A 17,960-nucleotide genomic window follows, 5' to 3' on the forward strand; every position below is an offset into this window, starting at 1 on the left:
CAGATTTATTTCAAAGATTCTGGAAGACATTACAGCAAGCATTAGGAACTCGTCTAGACATGAGTACTACCTATCATCCACAAACTGATGGGCAGAGCGAAAGGACGATACAAATGCTTGAAGACATGCTACGAGCATGTGTTATTGATTTCGGAAACAGTTGGGATCGACATCTACCGTTAGCAGAATTTTCCTACAACAACAGCTACCATTCAAGCATTGAGATGGCGCCGTTTGAAGCACTTTATGGTAGAAAGTGCAGGTCTCCGATTTGTTGGAGTGAAGTGGGGGATAGACAGATTACGGGTCCGGAGATTATACAAGAAACTACCGAGAAGATCATCCAAATTCAACAACGGTTGAAAACCGCCCAAAGTCGACAAAAGAGCTACGCTGACATTAAAAGAAAAGATATAGAATTTGAAATTGGAGAGATGGTCATGCTTAAAGTTGCACCTTGGAAAGGCGTTGTTCGATTTGGTAAACGAGGGAAATTAAATCCAAGGTATATTGGACCATTCAAGATTATTGATCGTGTCGGACCAGTAGCTTACCGACTTGAGTTACCTCAACAACTCGCGGCTGTACATAACACTTTCCACGTCTCGAATTTGAAGAAATGTTTTGCTAAAGAAGATCTCACTATTCCGTTAGATGAAATCCAAATCAACAAAAAACTTCAGTTCATCGAAGAACCCATCGAAATAATGGATCGTGAGGTTAAAAGACTTAAACAAAACAAGATACCAATTGTTAAGGTTCGATGGAATGCTCGTAGAGGACCCGAGTTCACCTGGGAGCGTGAAGATCAGATGAAGAAGAAATACCCGCATATATTTCCAGAAGATTCGTCAACACCTTCAACAACTTAAAATTTCGGGACGAAATTTATTTAACGGGTAGGTACTGTAGTGACTTGAACTTTTCCATGTTTATATATATTAATTGAGATTGATATTTACATGATTAAATGTTTCCAACATGTTAAGCAATCAAACTTGTTAAGACTTGATTAATTGAAATATGTTTCATATAGACAATTGACCACCCAAGTTGACCGGTGATTCACGAACATTAAAACTTGTAAAAACTATATGATGACATATATATGGATATATATATAGTTAACATGATACTATGATAAGTAAACATATCATTAAGTATATTAACAATGAACTACATATGTAAAAACAAGACTACTAACTTAATGATTTTTAAACGAGACATATATGTAACGATTATCGTTGTAAAGACATTTAATATATATATATATATATATATATATATATATATATATATATATATATATATATATCATATTAAGAGATATTCATACATGATAATATCATGATAATATAATAATTTAAAATCTCATTTGATATTATAAACATTGGGTTAACAACATTTAACAAGATCGTTAACCTAAAGGTTTCAAAACAACACTTACATGTAACGACTAACGATGACTTAACGACTCAGTTAAAATGTATATACATGTAGTGTTTTAATATGTATTTATACACTTTTGAAAGACTTCAATACACTTATCAAAATACTTCTACTTAACAAAAATGCTTACAAGTACATCCTCGTTCAGTTTCATCAACAATTCTACTCGTATGCACCCGTATTCGTACTCGTACAATACACAGCTTTTAGATGTATGTACTATTGGTATATACACTCCAATGATCAGCTCTTAGCAGCCCATGTGAGTCACCTAACACATGTGGGAACCATCATTTGGCAACTAGCATGAAATATCTCATAAAATTACAAAAATATGAGTAATCATTCATGACTTATTTACATGAAAACAAAATTACATATCCTTTATATCTAATCCATACACCAACGACCAAAAACACCTACAAACACTTTCATTCTTCAATTTTCTTCATCTAATTGATCTCTCTCAAGTTCTATCTTTAAGTTCTAAGTGTTCTTCATATATTCTTCTAAGTGTTCTTCATATATTCTAGAAGTTCTAGTTACATAAAATCAAGAATACTTTCAAGTTTGCTAGCTCACTTCCAATCTTGTAAGGTGATCATCCAACCTCAAGAAATCTTTGTTTCTTACAGTAGGTTATCATTCTAATACAAAGTAATAATCATATTCAAACTTTGGTTCAATTTCTATAACTATAACAATCTTATTTCAAGTGATGATCTTACTTGAACTTGTTTTCGTGTCATGATTCTGCTTCAAGAACTTCGAGCCATCCAAGGATCTGTTGAAGCTAGATCCATTTTTCTCTTTTACAGTAGGTTTATCCAAGGAACTTAAGGTAGTAATGATGTTCATAACATCATTCGATTCATACATATAAAGCTATCTTATTCGAAGGTTTAAACTTGTAATCACTAGAACATAGTTTAGTTAATTCTAAACTTGTTCGCAAACAAAAGTTAATCCTTCTAACTTGACTTTTAAAATCAACTAAACACATGTTCTATATCTATATGATATGCAAACTTAATGATTTAAAACCTGGAAACACGAAAAACACCGTAAAACCGGATTTACGCCGTCGTAGTAACACCGCGGGCTGTTTTGGGTTAGTTAATTAAAAACTATGATAAACTTTGATTTAAAAGTTGTTATTCTGAGAAAATGATTTTTATTATGAACATGAAACTATATCCAAAAATTATGTTTAAACTCAAAGTGGAAGTATGTTTTCTAAAATGGTCATCTAGACGTCGTTCTTTCGACTGAAATGACTACCTTTACAAAAACGACTTGTAACTTATTTTTCTGACTATAAACCTATACTTTTTCTGTTTAGATTCATAAAATAGAGTTCAATATGAAACCATAGCAATTTGATTCACTCAAAACGGATTTAAAATGAAGAAGTTATGGGTAAAACAAGATTGGATAATTTTTCTCATTTTAGCTACGTGAAAATTGGTAACAAATCTATTCCAACCATAACTTAATCAACTTGTATTGTATATTATGTAATCTTGAGATACCATAGACACGTATACAATATTTTGACCTATCATGTCGACACATCTATATATATTTCGGAACAACCATAGACACTCTATATGTGAATGTTGGAGTTAGCTATACAGGGTTGAGGTTGATTCCAAAATATATATAGTTTGAGTTGTGATCAATACTGAGATACGTATACACTGGGTCGTGGATTGATTCAAGAAAATATTTATCGATTTATTTCTGTACATCTAACTGTGGACAACTAGTTGTAGGTTACTAACGAGGACAGCTGACTTAATAAACTTAAAACATCAAAATATATTAAAAGTGTTGTAAATATATTTTGAACATACTTTAATATATATGTATATATTGTTATAGGTTCGTGAATCAACAGTGGCCAAGTCTTACTTCTCGACGAAGTAAAAATCTGTGAAAGTGAGTTATAGTCCCACTTTTAAAATCTAATATTTTTGGGATGAGAATACATGCAGGTTTTATAAATGATTTACAAAATAGACACAAGTACGTGAAACTACATTCTATGGTTGAATTATCGAAATCGAATATGCCCCTTTTTATTAAGTCTGGTAATCTAAGAATTAGGGAACAGACACCCTAATTGACGCGAATCCTAAAGATAGATCTATTGGGCCTAACAAACCCCATCCAAAGTACCGGATGCTTTAGTACTTCGAAATTTATTTCATATCCGAAGGGTGTCCCGGAATGATGGGGATATTCTTATATATGCATCTTGTTAATGTCGGTTACCAGGTGTTCACCATATGAATGATTTTTATCTCTATGTATGGGATGTGTATTGAAATATGAAATCTTGTGGTCTATTGTTACGATTTGATATATATAGGTTAAACCTATAACTCACCAACATTTTTGTTGACGTTTAAAGCATGTTTATTCTCAGGTGAATATTAAGAGCTTCCGCTGTTGCATACTAAAATAAGGACAAGATTTGGAGTCCATGTTTGTATGATATTGTGTAAAAACTGCATTCAAGAAACTGATTCCGATGTAACATATTTGTATTGTAAACCATTATGTAATGGTCGTGTGTAAACAGGATATTTTAGATTATCATTATTTGATAATCTACGTAAAGCTTTTTAAACCTTTATTTATGAAATAAAGGTTATGGTTTGTTTTAAAAATGAATGCAGTCTTTGAAAAACGTCTCATATAGAGGTCAAAACCTCACAACGAAATCAATTAATATGGAACGTTTTTAATCAATAAGAACGGGACATTTCAATCAGGTCTACTACAACAACCTGAAATCTCGGAATGGAAATGGGAAAACATTACCATGGATTTCATTACTAAATTGCCAAGGACTGCAAGTGGTTATGATACTATTTGGGTAATAGTTGATCGTCTCACCAAGTCAGCACACTTCCTGCCAATGAGAGAAGATGAAAAAATGGAGAAGTTGGCGCGATTGTATTTGAAGGAGGTTGTCTCTAGACATGGAATACCGGTCTCTATTATCTCTGATAGGGATGGTAGATTTGTTTCAAGCTTCTGGCAGACGTTGCAACAAGCATTGGGGACTTGTCTAGACATGAGTACTGCCTATCATCCACAAACTGATGGGCAGAGCGAAATGATGATACAAACGCTTGAAGACATGCTACGAGCATGTGTTATTGATTTCGGAAACAGTTGGGATCGACACCTACCGTTAGCAGAATTTTCCTACAACAACAGTTATCATTCTAGTATTGAGATGGCGCCGTTTGAGGCACTTTATGGCAGAAAGTGCAGGTCTCCGATTTGTTGGAATGAAGTGGGGAATAGACAGATTACGGGTCCGGAGATAATACAAGAAATTACCGAGAAAATCATCCAAATTCAAAAACGATTGAAAACCGCCCAGAGTCGGCAAAAGAGCTACGCGGACAGTAAAAAAAAGATATAGAGTTTGAAATTGGAGAAATGGTCATGCTTAAGGTTTCACCTTGGAAAGGCGTTGTTCGATTTGGTAAACGGGGGAAACTAAATCCAAGGTACATTGGACCATTCAAGATTATAGATTGTGTCGGATCAGTAGCTTACCAACTAGAGCTACCTCAACAACTCGTGACTGTACATAACACTTTTCACATCTCGAATTTGAAGAAATGTTTTACTAAAGAAGATCTCACTATTCCGTTGGACGAAATCTAAATCAATGAAAAACTTCAATTCATTGAAGAACCCGTCGAAATAATGGATCGTGAGGTTAAGAGACTTAAGCAAAACAAGATACCGATTGTTAAGGTTCGATGGAATGCTCGTAGAGGACCCTAGTTCACCTGGGAGCATGAAGATCAGATGAAGAAGAAATACCCGCATCTATTTCCAGAAGATTCTTCAACACCTTCAACAGCTTAAAATTTCGGGACTAAATTTATTTAACGGGTAGGTACTGTAGTGACCCGAACTTTTCCATGTTTATATATATTAATTGAGATTGATATTTACATGACAAAATGTTTCTAACGTGTTAATCAATTAAACTTGTTAAGATTGATTAAATGAAATAAGTTTCATATAGACAATTGATCACCCAAGTTGACCGGCGATTCACGAACGTTACAAATTTGTAAAAACTACATGTTGTGGTATATATAGACATATATATATGGTTTACATGAGATTATGATGAGTAAGTATCTCACTAAGTATATTAACAATGTGTGATATACATAAGAAATGAGATTACTAAGTTAAGAAACTCGAAATGATATACATAACGATTATTGTTATGATAACGTCTACTAAATACATATGTATCATATTAAGATATTGATACACTATATTTAACATGATAAAATGATATTTAAATATATCATTAAGTGTGTTAACAATGAACTACATATGTAAAAACAAGACTACTAACTCAATAATTACGAAACGAGACTTATATGTAACGATTATCGTTGTAACGATATTTTAATGTATATATCATATTAAGAGATATTCATACATCATAATATCATGATAACATAATAATTTAACATCTCATTTGATATAATAAACATTGGGTTAACAACATTAATTGAGATCGTTAACTTAAATGTTTCAAAACAACACTTACATGTAACGACTAACGAAGACTTAACGACTCCATTAGAATGTATATACATGTTATGTTTTGATATGTATTCTTACACGTTTGAAAGAATTCAAGACACATATCAAAGTAATTCTACTTAACAAAAATGCTTACAATTACATCCTCGTTCAGTTTCATCAACAATTTTACTCGTATGCACCCGTATTCGTACTCGTACAATACACAGCTTTTAGATGTATGTACTATTGGTATATACACTCCAATGATCAGCTCTTAGCAGCCCATGTGAGTCACCTAACACATGTTTATAATCAATATGAACGGGACATTTCACTGTTCCTATAGCAAAAGTGTCGCTCTTATTTAGCCAAAAGCGTCACTCCTACAACAAAAGCGTCGTCCCTAATTTGAGCTAAAAGCGTCATTCCTAATCAAAAGCGCCACTCCTCATTTAAGTCAAATGCGCCGCTACTGAGCCAAAAGCGGCGCTCCTGTCGCTGTTTCAGCCCAGATTTTCAGCACTATAAATGGAACGAGATTATGTCATTTTTCATATGCATCTTTAGAGAGCAGCTGCTTAGGGTTCAAATTTCACATACAAAACCCTAATTTCATCATCCATTGGTGTTTAAGGGAGGATTCAAGGAAGTTTGCTCAAGATCCATCATTTTTTAGCTTAGATCTTCATCTTCTTTGCATTTTAGGTTGTAATCTTTACTTTACTTTACATACTTTGCATTGATTACTTGTAATAACTTGAAGATGATGATTGTTTATGTTTCTTTGCTTATTATTAGTTTCATCTTAGCCATGATTGGCTAAATCCTTTGTGTTTGTTTATCTATGAATCTTTAATGCTAGTGTTTGCCCCAATTCAATTGAATATTGTTGTTTAAATGAATTACATGATCATGTGTTGTTAAGTTAGCTAAAGATCCATTGCTATGAGTTTGTTTTAGGCTTGACTTTGATTACATATGTTGAGTAGCTCTCTTAGTGATTTGAGAAGTGAATCAATGTGTGCTTCAACACCTTAGGTGATCTAGACAACTAGCTAGGGAATTGCAAGTGATTGTGCTCTTGATCTAGGTTGGTTTTCAATTGGCCTTTAGTCAACATAGTAGTGCCGATTATCTTAAGTGATTTCGATAGTTGGGTGTTTTAAGTGATTTCAACCCAAGCTCAATCTCAATGACCGAATCATGCTTAACTCGATCTTAGGATTAAATGCTTATGTGAATTCGCGGAGTGTCATTTGATTTGAGGTTTGGAAGTGATTCTAAACATTTAATAGTTCAACAACTAATGAGATAACAAAATAGGCAAAACGGGGCAAGCCAAACATAGAGAGGATTAGATAAGTGAACACTTCTTAGTTAATTTGATTTAAGTCTTAATACTTCGCTACTTGTTTCTTGCTTTTAGTTTACTCGTTTAGTTTAAGTTTGTTTAATTGTGTAAGTTTTAGTTGTTAGTTAATATCAGTCGAAACCCTTCAATCCAAACAAACCCTAGGACAATCGATAGTTTCAAATACTTGACTTATACCGCTCCCTTGGGACGAACTTGATAAGAATACTTACATTGAAGTGCTATAATAACCGGGTTCTAAGTGCTCGTTAGTTGTGTGTGCTTATTTGTTAGTGTTTGAATCAAATATAAATTTAGAGGGTAAAATTTAAGCATAGCATCACACATCCATTTTTCGATCCGGAAAAACACGTGCACGGGGTTTATAGTTGTAGAGAAGCAAGGGTATTAAGGGAAAATTTTGAAGCTTTGCCATTTTGTTTAGAAGACATGGATCCTAACGGTCAACCGATTTTCAATGAAGAGGGTAATCCAATTAACCAAGGTCCTCCGGTTGTTCAAGAGTTATTGAATGATCCAAACGACACACCAATGTGGAACGCTAGATTGGTTGCACCAACGTTGATAGCATCGGCTATTACAAAACCACCAATTGAAGCGGATAATTGGAAGATCGAGGGTAACTTTTTCACGTTGATCAAGGATACATACTTTCATGAGTTGATAGATGAGAATCCGTTTGAACACATTCAACACTTTAATGATCTTTGTGATATTTACAAAACCAAAAATGTCACCGATGATGCTTTTAAGTTAAATGCATTCCCCTTTATACTTTAAGGAGACGCAAAAGCTTGGATGCGAAGTTTTCCATCCGATTCCATAAGGTCTTTTCAAGAATTAACAAATGAGTTTATCAATCACTTCTCCCCACCGTCAAAATAGAGCGACTTAGAATGGAGATTAATGGGTTCACCCAACGGGGTGATGAGAGTTTGTATGATGCATGTGTACAATTCAAGAAGCTACTAAGAGCTTGCTCACCGCACGGTTTGACGAAGAAGGAGTACATCAATACATTTTACCGGGGTTGTAATACTTTAACGAAGAAATATCTTGATTCTTCATCCGATGGGGTATTTATGTATAAATCACCAAATGCGGCTGAAGTTTTGTTAGAAGACATCTCGGTCAACACTTATGAATGACACCTTCACCACCAGATTTGACAAGGAAAAGTGTAGCACAAGTTGAGAGTGATAATGGGCAAGTGACGCTTGCAAGCTTGAACAATCAATTTCAAACATTTGGGAAAGAGTTAAGAAAAGTTCAACAAACTGTAGTTGCAATGCAAGTAGGTTGTCAACGATGCGAGGGTCCACATCTCACTGAGAATTGTCCTCAAATTACTCAATGTGATAATATTGATCTAGATGATATTCCCATGAATTCGGATGCTCATGTGAACTATGTGAGTAATCAAAACTATCAACGGGGAGGAACATCGAACCAAAGCTACTACAATCCTAATAAAACACAAGTGTCATTCAACAACCAAACCAATACACCACCCGGATTCACAAACCAAAATCGAAACCAAGGTTATAACAACAACTATAATCAAAACCGAAACAACAACTTCCAATACCAAAACCAACAACCTTACAACAACCAACCTTATAACAACCAAGCCAATTCGAATTATCAAAACAACCAAGGTTATAGCCAACCACAAAATAACCAAGGTTACAATCAACAACCTCAACAAAACTTCTAACAATCCCAACATACAAAGAGCTTAGAATAAATCATGCAAAATTATATTAAGAAGGTAGAATTGACCGAAGCTTTCCTAATGAAAGAGAATGAGCTCTTGAAGCAACAAATCCGAAACCAACAAGCCTCATTCCAAAATCTTAAGAGTGCCGTTGGAACACTTTCAAATCAAGTTGCTGAAAGACCACAAGGAACCTTACCTTCAAATACTAAAGTTAACCCAATTAACAATTACAACAATAACCGTCAACCAAACCAAAATCAACAAAACACCAACCAAAACCCTAATTACCCAAACTGAAATGAAAATTTCAACGCCATAACCACTCGAAGCGGGTTAACCACTCAAGGGATTGAAGATCCTCAACATCAACCCTTTATCACCCATGAACCACTACCAAGTTTTATTGAAAAGGAAACCGGGGTCAATAAGGAGAAGGGTAAAGAAAAGGTCAACTCAACCGAGGGTACGGGTAATGATGAATTGGGTAAGAAAAAGGGTGATGAATCTTCAAGGGTTACAAGGTCGGTGCCATATACAAAAGCTTTAAAGAAGGACAAGTTGGCGGCTCAATACAAAAAGTTTCAAGAAATGATGAAAAACGTCTCGGTTAACTTGCTAATAACCGATGTGCTTAAAGGAATGCCAAACTACGATCGGTTCATCAAGGAGCTAATATCTCAAAGGGGTAAATATCATGACGAAACTTCTTTCTTTATTGAAGAGCAGTGCGATGTGTGCAGCAGCGTATACGAAATAGTTATATATTTATTTCAAAATACTATTAAATGCGATACAATTTTACACAAGTTATTTATTTATTTATAGAGTGGATATACCTAAACCTTGCTACAACACTTATAGGCAGTGTACCTAATCGTACAGTAGTGTAGTTTTTAGTAAGTTCGGTTCGTTCCACAGGGATACAGTAAACAAGTTTAACGCTATAATTATTTTAAAACTATATAAATATATATATATATATATATATATATATATATATATATATATATATATATATATATATATATATATATATATATATATATATATAAAAGTAGTATTATTATTATTATAATAAAAAAGGGGTTTTTTACCATTTAATGACCGGTTTGTCGATTTTAAAGCTTTAGTCACAATTAAAACCTAATGTAAAATATTAAAAATAAATATAACTTTATTTAAAGCGTAAAATAAATAACGATAATAAAATTGCGATAATTAAAAGTGCGATAAATAAAATGACGATAAATAAAATTGCGATAATTAAAAAGTACGATAATTAAAAGTGCGATAAGATATAAAATAAAGGAATTATGCTTATTTAAACTTCCGTAATCATGATGTTCGACATGTTGATTTTAGTTTATTACCATGGGTTAATTGACCTTTGTCCTGGATTATTCGATATGTCCATACGATTTTGTCCATAATAGTCCATCAGTCATAAATATAAAGTGCGAGAGTCTTAGACAAATTATCCTTATACTCGAAGTCAAATATTCTAACTAATTGGGGATTAGAACTGTAACAAGGTCTTAATACTTTGTTTAATGAATACACCAGGTTATCGAATGCGTGTAATCCAAGGTTTTAATACTTTGTTAACAATTACACCAATTACCCTTGAATGTAATCCACCCCTGTTTTAATGAGTCCATTAACCATTAATCCATTCCCGTGTCCGGTCAAATGAACAATAATTTGAATTTATAGATATCCCACCCACCGTACCCAATTAAGCGTATGTGGTTATAAATAAATACGTTAAATTGTAACCTTTATATTAAATTAACGATTATCATTAGTTAATATAAAGCCCATTAATAGCTCATATCCAATTTCCACAATTGTCGTTCTTTTTTCTAAACCCCAATTATGGTACAAAGCCCAATTACCCCGTCTTTAATATTTAGCCCAACATCATGATTACTTCGATTTAAATAAGCATAATAATAACTTAGCTACGAGACATTAATTTAAAAAGGTTGAACATAACTTACAATGAGTATTAATAGCGTAGCGTTACACGGACAGAATTTCAACTTACACACTTACTACATTCGCTAACATAACCTTATTATTATTAAACTTTAATATTAAAATTAAAATTAAAATATAAATATAAATATATATATGAGAGTGAGAGAGATTGAATTATATTGTGTAATAAATTCAGCCAGAACTCGTTGTATTTAAAGAACCTCAGCTGCTACAGTACTCCATGCGACCGCATGGAGTTTGTGCTTCCTGGCTATGTGGTCGCATGGCCGCCTTTCACTGGTCAGGTACTTTTGTTTGCTTCTTGCCGACGATTTATTATATATATATATATATATATATATATATATATATATATATATATATATATATATATATATATATATATATATATAATATAATATATATAATTTTATATAATTTTATATATATTATATTATATTTATATGCATAGTTGACTTGTTATTTTAGCTCCGTTGCGTCGCGCGTTGAGAGTTGACTCATGTCCCGGTTCCAGATTTTCGAACGTCCTTTCGTACTATTTAATATCTTGTACATTGCGTTCTGCGGCTCGTACTCTTGTAATTTATAGACGTTTCTCATCAATAATTTGAACCACTTGAATTGTACTTTGTACTTTTTAGCATTTTGGTCGTTTGCGTCTTCAAATCGTCGAATCTGTCTTTTGTCTTCACCTTTTAATATTTAAACGAATATCACTTGTAAATAGAAAAACCGCAACTAAAAGCTTGTCTTTCTTGAGGCATAATGCTATGAAATATATGTTTGTTTTTATCATTATCAAATATTCCCACACTTGAGCGTTGCTTGTCCTCAAGCAATATAGAACTTGAATATAACTTTACTAGAATCACTTCTTTATTCTTCACACTTTGTACATCAGTGATTTTAATACAGCGATATGAACAATGATAGTAACGTTGTGGTTTACAGTCCCACATGACTATAAAAACTTAGATCCTTTAGAAAATTAGATCTTTATGAAAACATTTGATCTTTTGAAAATTCAATCTAGCTTTTACCCTAGATAAGTTTTCCGGAATAACCCTTCACCGGTGTTTGCAAATTATTTTTGTGGGTTTCGTAGGTTTCAGATTTGAAAATTTTAGCTCAAAACTTATGGTTTTGTGTCACCCACTTGCTAACCTTGTATTAGGAAATCAACACGTCCAGTATACTTGCTCCGTATATTACCTTTCAGTAAACTACTGTCCGGTTGTAAAGGAAAGCGTTGAACAAGCAACTGTTAAGGCAATGTCCCGTGACATGCTGATAATTCTGGTCTATATCGTGTCGGATGCAATTACTATCCTTTGTAGGAGCAATAGTAAAGATCACCCTATAGTTTTTCGGTCTGGCACAAGGTCCTATCTTTTACCATGCTATGCAACCACCGTTCTTACGGTTGACACCCGAATTGGTTCAGGTGACCTAATGAATTCCGGTGAATTCTTACAATTTTACGTTCAATGGTAATGAACGCATTAAAAATAGGTTTTCAGAAAACAAATCGGTTTGTACTTTGATCAAAATATTTTCTTGTTCAAGCTCGAGTTTCGATATCATCGAATTCCATGAGTTTGTAATTCTCAATCTTTAAGGTCAATCTCAAGGATTGAGTAATATCAGGCTTAAAAGCTGATTTTTGATCTTTTAAGGAGATTATCCTTTCTGGGGATCTGATTCATTAGTCTTATAAGCTAATTTGCACGGTGCCCCCCATTGTACGAGACAGATCCTCTCATGGTTAGGATAAGTCTGACCACTTGGCGACCCTGTTTGATGCTGAGGTCCGTGGATTTCCAGCTGATTTTTGAGAAAACTTTTCAAGGTTTTTCGTAGACTCTACAACTGGTCTGAACGACAACTTCCTGACCTAAATCAAGAAGCGCGTGTCTTTTTCTCAGAAGACTGTACTTCCTTTTAAATTTCATTTATATTACAATAAACTGGGTAAAACTGATTAATATTGTCCAAAACAAAAGTATCTTTAATTATTTGTACAAAAATATGTGATATATGTTCTAAATAACTTGGTAAATTTTTCCCACACTTGGCTTTTATTTTCCTTTCTTTGCCTTTTTATTTTCCTCTATTCCATTTTAAATGAATTCTAACATTTTGGGTTGTTTCTCAATTTATGTCCTTTCCGAGGTAACAATAATTTCGGTGTTAACACCTAGTTTTATCGTTCAAAAATATGTATAAACATGATTTTGAATTCATTTATTTGAAAATTTTGAAAATTTTTACTAGAATTGGATAATCAGTATATAAGACTAGGGCTGTTCTTTATTATCAGAGAGCACTAGATTCTAATACAACTACTGCGTTACTAGTATTTTTAATGGTAACCAAGTGTTTAAATTTAAAATTTTAAAAATCCGAAAGAATTTAACCCCTTCCCGCACTTAAGATCTTGCAATGTCCTCATTTGTAAGAAATCAGTACAATTTAAATTATTGAGGGTGATTAGCGTAGAAAAATGATTAAATTTTACCAAAGTTTCCAAACATATTGGCGTTTGTTTGTTGAATGATAAATGGTGCACATCATTTATTCATTCCGTCTTGTTGTTACATCACATTTGTTTTTCGTTTTGTCGTCAAAATAGTAGCTTTTGCTGAACTTAATGCCAGTCTTTGAAAGTTCGCTGTTTTACCCTGTTGTGTACAATTGACAATATACATCCCACTTTCAAATTATAAATACGAAATATTAGTAACAAAATAAAAAAAATGTTAAAAATTACATAAAAGTATCACAATATTATATGTTTTAAACATAAGTAAATAAAAATAATAAAAGATAAAAATCACCAACGGGAACTGTATCAATCTGGATAGGGGTTCCAGTTCATGTCGTCGGTCGGGTTCCACGGTTGGTTATAGGTGTGCTGATAGGCATGGTTGGGGTCGTAGAGAGTAAATGGTGGTCGTATATCGGGCTGGTGTGGCGGATAGTAAGCAAGTCGGGTCGGTACGTAGTTATTTGGTACCTGAGGTGATAGCTGGCTCATGATCTGATGCTAATGATAGTGCCATCTATCATGCTGTCGTTGCCTGGAATGCTCGTACACATTCTCGGCGTGCCACTGCTCGTACTGACTATGTCTAGCCTCGTTTGTCATTTCTACCTCATCTATACGCTGGTAAACGTCAGTAACAGCCTCCCTAATGACATCCCTAATGTCATCCGCTTCCTCCATTTCCTCAACTGAACCTCTCTCTACCTGTGGATGAGATCCCTGATATGGTACTGCCTGATTGCGTCTGCTCTTTAATACCTTTGCACCTTGATAGACCCGCAATCCTAAAGTCTCAAATTGTTCCCTACACACCATCAGTGGACCCCCTTGTTTCTTATCTACACCTAAATACTCTCCAATGAGAGTAACAAAAATACCTCCTCCTATTATTCCCCCGTCCTGTATTCATTCCACCATTTTAGACAGATAAAAACCAACACAGTAGGGGATATTAACAAAGCTTCTAGTGTTTCGAATACACTTAAGGTAAAATAAATCGTGTAAGGTCATTTTCACCTTGTTGTTACCTCTTTGTGTAATCGAATTAGCTAAAAATCTATGTATAATACGAATCTCTGTTTTGTTAATATCTAAATAGGAGTGTCTTCCTCCCCGCGTAAAAACATTATAATTTGAGATACGCCTCCAGACGGCGTCAGCGTCAAAATTTCTATCTACCCTTTCACCATGATAAATCAAATTTGTACAATCAGGTAGTAGTAATTCAGCAGGATTGTAAATCTGTAAAGCCCTGGCCATGTCCAGCATGGACATCCTGTACATCCTACGGCCAAGTAAAAATCTAAGAAAACTCTTATCGTCTAACCTATCTATATCCTTATTAAAAGCTATAGAACTCATAAACTCAACACACCACTCTTTATATACAGGTCTTCGAGTAGTAAATAAACGTTGCCAATCGGGAAAAGAAGAGCTGCCATACCTTTAGATTAGATGCTGCCTAACTGGGTTAGCTAGGTGGACCCTTTCCAAAGGCTCCCAATCGATTACCCTCGGTACTTCTACATTTTTTGTTACCAGTTTAAATTTGTTACTTTGGTACGTCGGGTAATCTCTCCAACTTCTATCAATCCTTAAATTGGGATGCAACTGTTCTTCATGAATTGTTGGGTGTTCTACTATATGGTGAGCGGGAAATACTACGTAGGTAATAAACAATTGTAGATCCGGCTCATAGTATGGTACATGTTGATCATCATGTTGTTGTTGTTGTTGTTCCTGTTGTTGCTCCGGTTCGTGATATTGCATCTCTGGCTGTGGTTCCGGAGCAGGTTGCCTAGATGATGATGATGCACCATCAGTATCGGTATTTCTCTGCAAAACACATTAAACACAAAATTTGTGCATCCAAATATGCATTAGTGTTAGCAAAATAACAAATTAAAACAATTACAATAACATGTTTAATCCATATTAAACTTATACTCATTTTCATATTTTTATCAATTCTACACTTTTTCAAATAAGCATATATAAAAATGTTTACAAAGTTCATAAGCATTCAACTCAAATAACATGTTAAAATAACCATTACTAGCAATTAAACAAGTTTCAAATGGCATTTACATCAATTTAATCAAGTTCATGAATTTTAGACTTAAAAAGTCCACTTTAATTCTCAAAAATTATGTTTAGGATCAAAGTTTGGATCATTTAGCTACCTAAACATGTTACACTGCTTAATTTAGCACTAATTCATGACAAAAATCGACCATAACCTGTTTATATCAAAAAGCCTCAAATTGCTCAAGAACACAAACCCTAGATTTCTAAAATTTTTGAAGTTTTTGGCTTCAAATCATGTTAAATAGCATCAATCTAGGTTATACATGCATAATATACTAACAATTTAACTCTAATTACACTAGAAATTAAAAAAATTAAATTAGGTAAAATTTAGCTCAAGAACACTAAAATTCAATTTTAAAGAGTTTTAGGGGTGAAATCTTTACCTTCTTTGAAAAACTTCTGAACAATTTCATGAGTAAAGCGGATTATAGCAAGAAATTTGGTGAAAAATTGATGAAATTTGAGGGTGTTTGAGAGAGTTTTCGTATGTATGTGTGTGTGTTTGTGAAGAAGCAGAACAGGTCGCTGGGACTTTTGTTCCTGCCCAGATTTTCAAGGCCATGCGATCGCATGGATTTCTAGTACAAACCCCATGCGATCGCATGGGGTTATTTCCTTTTTTTTATTTTTTTTATAGAAACCTTTAACTAATAAAACATAAATTAATAAATTTAAAAAATTTGTTTTTTTTAAGAATGAGGGCGTTTCGGATCGTTGTCCTAGTCCGTCTCTCGACAAAATTTTAAAATTTGTCACTTTTTAAGCGTTGTTTTAAAAGCAAAGATTTTTGGGTTTTTTAATGTTTTTGGCATACTTTAATTCAATAAGATTAAAAATAATGATAACAAAATTTCTCGTCCCTCCCTTGGGTTAAGCAATTTCGGTTCAACGACCTAGTCTTCAATTCACGACGAATTTTAGAAATCACGTTTTTAACTTAATGAAATAAAGTACATTTTTGTTTTTAAATTCACACCAAACTTAAATTTAAAATGCATAAGATTAAAAATTCATATAAATATCATTAATATTTAAATATATTAGTTTTACAAACTTATATTAAAATATTTAAAAACTTAAATATATTGATTTTAAAAATTTACAATAATAATTTAATATTAATTTAAAAACAAGGTAAAAAAATTAAAATTGAAAATCTTTTTGGTCTTTTATCCCACTTTAATCAATCAAATATTATCAAAAATATACGCCCCTCTTTTGGGTAAAGTAATTTAGGCTATATTACCTAGTTTTACTCCTGACGAATTTCTGAAATATTTTGTATTGATAAATTAAAGATATTTATACCTTAAGAATAAACGGTAAATTTCGCAGTGATGTAATAAATTTTTGTATGATATCAATAATTTCGGTTTCGCATACCTAATTTTATTGAATATCAATTTAATACTTTATAGCGAATGATTCAACGTTTATTATAAAAAGGTTAAAAATAATAAATAAAAACAAATAAAAACTGTACATACTTACCCGTGAGATAGAATTCTCAAAGACCTGCTTTAGCCGACTCATAGGAGAGACGTGTGATTTGGTTTTTCATAGCTACGTAAGCGTAACCTCGATTCTTCAATAACTTTTCTTCTAAACATATGAACGGTCCTTCTCTGCACAGAGTAACAAATTTGGTATTTGAATATGTTTGATTGTTCGAACATTTACCTTCGTGTGACCATTTTACACATTTATGACATCTTTCAAGGTGTCATGCTCTTCTTTTTGTTGCGGATTTTGATTTTCCTTTACCAAAATGTATCTTATGATGATCTTTCCTGAGTTCTTTCCTCACTTCGTCCATTTTTCCTCTTATGAATGATACCAGTTCACTCGGGAAAGTGTTATTATTACGTTTAGTAATCATAGCGTGTAGTAGTAGACCATGGTTCAGATCAAAGGAATTCTTCATCTCGTAAAACCTAAAAAAATAAAAATTCAGAATGGAGGGAGAAGACTAGTTCTTTAGGGTTTGCTAGGAAAAGACCATTCGGATTCCATTCTCGAGAACTACACGAAAACAGAAAATCTAACTCTAACAGAAATATATATTATCCTTAAAAAGACTTGATTCTCCCCACACTTAATTAGCTGTGGTGTGGAAATTGTAATTAACTTAGTTTTCAATTGGACTATCAACAACTTGTATATCTCTGACTTTTGCTTCAAGCCAATTGTTGATTTCCTCT

At 33.2% G+C, this 17,960-nt stretch overlaps 1 non-coding gene across 1 annotated transcript; it reads right to left on the reverse strand.

Annotated features, from left to right (window-relative positions):
- Nucleotides 1–8,289: 8,289 nt before the first annotated feature.
- LOC139846108 (small nucleolar RNA R71) lies at nucleotides 8,290–8,396 on the reverse strand. Its single transcript, XR_011758851.1, has one exon. It is a non-coding gene; the product is annotated as a small nucleolar RNA R71 (small nucleolar RNA).
- Nucleotides 8,397–17,960: the final 9,564 nt, after the last annotated feature.

The sequence above is a fragment of the Rutidosis leptorrhynchoides genome, chromosome 4 (genome assembly GCF_046630445.1).
Source record: "Rutidosis leptorrhynchoides isolate AG116_Rl617_1_P2 chromosome 4, CSIRO_AGI_Rlap_v1, whole genome shotgun sequence".
Lineage (NCBI taxonomy): Eukaryota > Viridiplantae > Streptophyta > Magnoliopsida > Asterales > Asteraceae > Rutidosis > Rutidosis leptorrhynchoides.